This window comes from Herpailurus yagouaroundi, unplaced genomic scaffold (genome assembly GCF_014898765.1).
Source record: "Herpailurus yagouaroundi ecotype Mexico unplaced genomic scaffold, PumYag 140, whole genome shotgun sequence".
Taxonomy (NCBI): Eukaryota; Metazoa; Chordata; class Mammalia; order Carnivora; family Felidae; genus Herpailurus; species Herpailurus yagouaroundi.
Window position 1 is genome coordinate 79,514,299 of NW_024412395.1, and position 5,849 is coordinate 79,520,147.

Consider the following 5,849-nt stretch of genomic DNA (forward strand, 5'->3'; position numbering starts at 1 on the left):
TGAGTCAGCAGAATTGTAAGTAACTGAGTCTGGCACATCTGGTGGGGGTGGAGGAAGGAGGATTCAAACTAGCTATTTGGTGACCAAAGGAGAAAACAGCTGGTTGAATCCATCTTTCACTTTTCACTCAAGGCAATGTTAAAATGTACATCACAGAGCTATCTTAAGGTCTGACAAAGTGAAAACTCAAAAGTAGCCTCTGTCTTTGAGCCAGACAACAACTAGATTCCTTTACTTGGAAACTTCAGGACACCAGAGTCACAGAGAAAGGGTTTCTTGCCTTTTCTGCCCTGTTCGATGCCCTGTTCAATGGCACTTGACTTTGAGCCCCTGCCTAAAGGTGGAAAGCTTGACCTGCTTGTGCAGAAACGACTGGCTCAGACTGGGGACAAAAGAAGGGGGGGGGGCTCCTCCAGATCTCTGCAGACAATCTCCGAGCTCTTTACTCCAGGGGTGTCCTGACCAGCTATTATCTCTTCATGGGCAGCAATTTCCAAGATGAAATTAGCTTAACTTCTGCCCAAGCCAATTATGACCTCCACCCACAAAATCCTTTTTAAACCTCACTTGAAAAAGGTCCAAAGCAAATTCTAATAGATTCTTATAGAACCTAAAGCAGGAGGTTTACATATACTATTTGTCCCTCTTTATGAAAAAATGCAAACATCTTGTAGGGAAGATGTACACAGTGGTTGCTGATGTTACCAGTTCAGGAACCATGGTTATTAAATTAATATTCCCTATCCAATAAGGAGGTAAAAGCATACATTGCTGAGCAGGGAAAGTTAAGCCTCACAGAAGGATTTTCTGTTTTTCTTATGCACCATTTCCCACCAACTCCACAGTGACCCATTGTCCACAACTCTGAATTCAAAAGCTTTTTTTATACCTCATTTGAACATAAACCCTGATGTCTCATGAGGCTGTTGGTAGTCTTCATATATCCCACTTAGTGTGAATATCCCTATGGTTCATTGCAGAAATATTAATGTGTTTGATTACAAGGTGCTGCCTTGTAGACCCACTGGGAACGCTACCTTATTACCTTTGTAAAATATGGAAAATTTTGCATCAGAAACGAATCTGGCCTGGAGGGTTGCAGATAAGGCAGTATGAGTCAGTGAGGATTTATTCTCATCTGTAATCAGTGAACTCATTTATATGCCAAAAAAAAAAGGAACAGCTCTCTAAACAAGAAAGAGTCAAGAAAACATATTACTTGTTATCAGTATCTGAGGAAGAAGAGCATGAAAAGCAGTGGCCTGGGCCTCTCTATTCCTTGACTCCTCCCTTTCCAGTCTGCCTCATAGGCACCAAGTACAGCTGTTGGGGAGAAGGCTGTAGCACCTGCACTGTCATGGTGTCAAGAAAGAAGTCCAAGTCCAGGAAGGTCCAGTATCCTTTGTGTTGGGCCAAGCCCTGCCCTGGGCACATCTAGGAAGGACACAGAGCCTCCTACTTTTCCTGTCCACAGGCATTCCCCCTCTCTTCTACCTCCAGGCCTGCTCACCCTGCAACTTCCTAAGCTCCAAATCTTTCCCATTACCTCGTTCCCATCAGAGTATATCTGTCCTGTGTGTCAGTCTCTCAGGGCCATGCTATCTATTTCTATACAAATACTTCTTTGCTTTTAAGCAAGAGATTTCAGAGTGGGGGTCAGGTAAGAATGGCTTAAACACAAAGAAGTGATACATTGTCCTGGTAGAAGATTTAGGTCTTTGACATATACTAAGAGGAGTTATTTGCCTGGAAGGGCTGAATGAGGTCTCAGATTACCTTGGCCTAAAATGTAAATTTGCTCACTATAATTGAAAGTGGTTCTGAAGCAGGAGTTGTCTGGTGTGATTCCAAGTTTTTGTCTTAAGTCACTGGGTGGTACTGTTCACAAATTAGGGAACATGGGAGAGGAGGAGCAGAGGAAGGGAAAGTAGTAAGTTTAGCTTTGAACACATCATATTGGGGTAATTACAGGATACCCAAGAGGGATTGTCCACAGGCATCTAGATAAAGAGTTCTGTCATTCAGAGAAGAGGTCTCATCTGGAGCTATAACTTACTGGAAGCTGTCAATATAAATATTAAAAATGATAATAAAAATAGCTATCATTTTTCTAATGCTTACTGTATGCCAGGCACCGTTCAAAGTAGGTTACATATATTACCATATTTAGTCTGAAGAACATCTTTGAGATAGGCATTACTATCACTCACATTGAAAAAAAAAAATCAAGGCAAAGAAAGTTGAATAACTGGCTCAAGATCATATGGGCCAGCTGGTGGTGAAGGCAGGTTTTCAGACCCAGGCCATCTGGAACATAGAATACTATGAGAGCTTATAGTATGCTTATAGGTACAGGACACTGTAGAACCACAGACTGGGATATGCACAAAGAAAGACACCCCCACAAAGAAGACCAAGAGGGAGTAATCAGAGTTGAAGGAGGAACATCAAGAGGAGAAAGTTCCAAGAAGACAGAAGCGATCAATAGTATGAGATACCAGGGAGTGGCCCAGTGCCATTAGATTGCTTCCGGACCAAGGGCAGCAGAGAGATGGGACTGGAAGATGAGATACAGATGGCACAGGAATGGCTGGAAAGCCAGGAAGTTGTGGACAATTCCTGAAGAAACTTTACTAAGAAGGGAAAGAAAGATGGACCAGTAGCTGGAGAGAGACATTGGGTTTTGTTTTGTTTGTTTTGTTTTGTGTAGCAGAACAAACACTTGAATTTACTTTTAAATCCAAGGGAATTTAGGGAAATGAGATTCTAGAAAGGAAGAGGTTAGGAGAACTGTTGGTGATGAACCAGGTCCATGGAGAGAGAAGAATAGATGGGAGCCAGAGCACAGGGGAAGAGGAGGAAGGACTCTTGCCCTCCTGGCCAAGAACCCAGGGCAATGACTGAAACTCTGGGTAAGAAGCAGTGGGCTGGGAGTGGAGGGGGCTCATGACTCTATTTTCCAGATGAGGCATGAGGATAAGGCTGAGGAGAGCAATGAACACTGGAAGAGCAGTTGAGAGAGAAGGGAGAGGGGGATAAGATTAAGAGGAAGTAAACTTAATGGGGGAGGGGGACTTGGAGGACATAAAAAAAACCAAAAATTTATCTGCTGCACACTCTTGCCCTGTACATCATGCACTCTCCCAGGGTACCCAACCAGCCAGCTGGCTGGTTTCCAAACACCTTTGATCATTCAAAGGGCTGGTGGAGCCAAGAACAGCACTCTGTCTTTTCTTCCAGAAGAACTGCATGCTTACTGTCTTCCTGGGTGGGAGAATAGAGGAAGCATTCCATGGGAGAGAGACAATTTCCCATGACTTAAAGACAATTTCCCATTCCCACTTAGCCTGAGTGGGAATAAAAAGCTAAATTGGACTGAGGTCTGGACCCCATTTCCAACCAGTAAGATGAGAATCTTGTGCTAACCACATCCACTTTGTCATTAATACAGACTCTACTGTAGGAGAGGTGGTCAAGATAAGGGCATAAACTTGTGGCTTCCACATATGGCCGTATGTTGAAATCAGCTGACGAGCCTTAAAAAGTGATGAAGTGATCCCACCCACAGATTCTGATTTAATTGGGCTAACATGCAACCAGAGTATCTGTATATTTAAAAGCTTTGCATAGTTGAAAACCAAATGGATTAAACTACCCCATTGTGGTTTATTTATAGTCCAAAACATATAATCCACAATATATAATCTTAAAAGTAAAAGATTTCTTCTCCCTAGAATGGGGTGGGGGGAGAGATCTCTTGGAGGTCTTCTACAAAACTCTTCATTTTTCTTTCTCCATTTTTCTCTACCATTTGATGCCAGCCATATGTAAGTTCTTTCCTGGACACTTATAGGAACTTACACTTTGTTTTGTTTTGTTTTGTTATCTAGTGTTCTCTGTATTCTCAGAGAAATATAGTCCCATGACTTTCCTAGACTCCCTGAATTATGTTAGTCACTCCCTATGATTCCAATGTGTTTTCTTTAGAAAATGCTATCACAGCCATTATCCAGTTACAGTGTGCCTGGTGCCCATCTGCTCTCTGTATGGGGCTGCTGTCACCACAGTAGAAGGCGTAGGAAACACCAAAACCAGGTTTCATCCCATACAGGTAAGAGGATAATGTGACTGGGTACAGATGTTAGTATAAGCATCCCATGTAGTCTACTGTACTCCAAGTCAGATTTTTTTAAATTAATTAATTAATTTTATTATTTTTTTTTAAGTTTACATCCTAGTTAGTATATAGTGCAACAATGACTTCAGGAGTAGATTCCTTAATGCCCCTTATCCATTTAGCCCATTCCCCCTTCCCACAACCCATCCAACAACCTTCTGTTTGTTCTCTGTATTTAAGAGTCTCTTATGTTTTCCCCCTCCCTGTTTTTATATTATTTTTGCTTCCCTTCCCTTATGTTCACCTGTTTCGTATCTTAAAATCCTCATATGAGTGAAGTCATATGATATTTGACTTTCTCTGACTAACTTCACTTTGCATAATATCCTCTACATCCGGAGGGAAGATGGCGGCATAGGAGGACGCTGGGCTCACCGCGCGTCCTGCTGATCACTTAGATTCCACCTACACCTGCCTAAATAACCCAGAAAACCACCAGAGGATTAGCAGAACGGAGTCGCCAGAGCCAAGCGCAGACGAGAGGCCCACGGAAGAGGGTAGGAAGGGCGGCGAGGCGGTGCGCGCTCCACGGACTGGCGGGAGGGAGCCAGGGCGGAGGGGCGGCTCGCCGGCCAAGCAGAGCCCCCAAGTCTGGCTTGCAAAAAGCGGAGGGGCCTGACGGACTGTGTTCCGACAGCAAGCGCGACTTAGCGTCTGGGAGGTCATAAGTTAACAGCTCTGCTCAGAAAGCGGGAAGGCTGGAGGACAAAGGGAGGGAGAGCTGCTGAGCCCCCGGACGACAGAGCTCAGTTTGGTGGGGAACAAAGGCGCTCGCCAGCGCCATCTTCCCCGCCCATCCCCCAGCCAAAATCCCAAAGAGAACCAGTTCCTGCCAGGGAACTTGCTCGCTCCGCGCAAACACCCAACTCTGCGCTTCTGCGGAGCCAAACCTCCGGCAGCGGATCTGACTCCCTGCTGCTGCCACAGGGCCCCTCCTGAAGTGGATCACCTAAGGAGAAGCAAGCTAAGCCTGCCCCTCCTGCCCCTGTGCACCTTGCCTACCCACCCCAGCTAAGACGCCAGATCCCCAGCATCACAAGCCTGGCAGTGTGCAAGTAGCCCAGACAGGCCACCCCACCCCACAGTGAATCCCGCCCCTAGGAGAGGGGAAGAGAAGGCAAGCACCAGTCTGACTGTGGCCCCAGCGGTGGGCTGGGGGCAGACATCAGGTCTGACTGCGGCTCCGCCCACCAACTCCAGTTATACACCACAGCACAGGGGAAGTGCCCTGCAGGTCCTCACCACGCCAGGGACTATCCAAAATGACCAAGTGGAAGAATTCCCCTCAGAAGAATCTCCAGGAAATAACAACAGCTAATGAGCTGATCAAAAAGGATTTAAATAATATAACAGAAAGTGAATTTAGAATAATAGTCATAAAATTAATCGCTGGGCTTGAAAACAGTATAGCTGACAGCAGAGAATCTCTTGCTACAGAGATCAAGGGACTAAGGAACAGTCACGAGGAGCTGAAAAACGCTTTAAATGAAATGCATAACAAAATGGAAACCACCACAGCTCGGATTGAAGAGGCAGAGGAGAGAATAGGTGAACTAGAAGATAAAGTTATGGAAAAAGAGGAAGCTGAGAAAAAGAGAGATAAAAACATCCAGGAGTATGAGGGGAAAATTAGAGAACTAAGTGATACACTAAAAAGAAATAATATACGCAT

At 44.9% G+C, this 5,849-nt stretch overlaps 1 pseudogene; it reads left to right on the forward strand.

The window, feature by feature from the left end:
* The window catches only part of LOC121030359 (aldehyde oxidase 4-like), a 76,849-nt pseudogene that overhangs the window by 1,875 nt on the left and 69,125 nt on the right, over positions 1-5,849 (forward strand).